This window comes from Myotis lucifugus, unplaced genomic scaffold (assembly GCF_000147115.1).
Source record: "Myotis lucifugus unplaced genomic scaffold, Myoluc2.0 scaffold_229, whole genome shotgun sequence".
Taxonomy (NCBI): Eukaryota; Metazoa; Chordata; class Mammalia; order Chiroptera; family Vespertilionidae; genus Myotis; species Myotis lucifugus.
In genome coordinates this window covers 1,409,180-1,410,017 of record NW_005871277.1, presented here as the reverse complement: position 1 = coordinate 1,410,017, position 838 = coordinate 1,409,180, and positions in this window count along the sequence as shown.

Here is an 838-nt window from a genome sequence, read left to right as displayed (position 1 = left end):
ACCAGTAAACAGACCATGATGACACCAGTGCGGTCAAGGCCCCCTGTGGCGACCAGGGGGGGGGGCTCTCCTTCCTCCCCGGGTGGGCGAGGGGTGCAAGAGACTTTCCAAGGAGAAGTGGCACTTGAGGTAACCAGTGGGGTGGGCTGGAGGGGAGGGGTGGGCGGGCAGCCCAGGCGGAGAGCAGTCCATGGGCAAAGGCTGGGGCCTGGGGCTGCAGAGCTCTCCAGAGTGTGGCCCGTGCTCTGCACGAGGTGGGGCTCAGGACAGGTGCCGAGGCCCGTGGGTGTGTCCTTATACAGGCACATCTCGCTCGTTACACTTCACAAGATATCCGTGGGGGGCCAGGGGGGGGGGTGCGGATTTGCTTGTGTGTGTTTTTTGGTTTCGAATTGAAGGTTTGTGGCAACCCTGCCTAGAACAAGTCTATCGGTGCCATTTCCCCAAAGGCATTTGCTCACTTGTCTCTGAGTGACATGTTTGGTAATCCTGGCGATATTTCAAACTTTTCCATTATTCTATCTGTTATGGTGACCTGTGTGAATTTACCTAATTTACCTGCCGGCCACGGGACCTTTCATTCAAATGAAAACAAAGGTCTCGAAAAATAGACAACAGAGCTGCTCTAACGAGAGGCCCAGCCCTGGAAGGGAGGTGGGGGGGGGGTGGGTGGGTGGAGGCATCCTACCCAACTGCTTCCCTGCTAGTCCTCGGGAAGGCTCAGAGGCTGAGAATTGCCGATTTGAGTCATTTAAAGGGGAAATGGCCACTCCGGGGCCACTGCAGCTAGGACGCAATTCCCCTTCTCAAATGGGAACAGAACTGCCGGGAGTTCCTG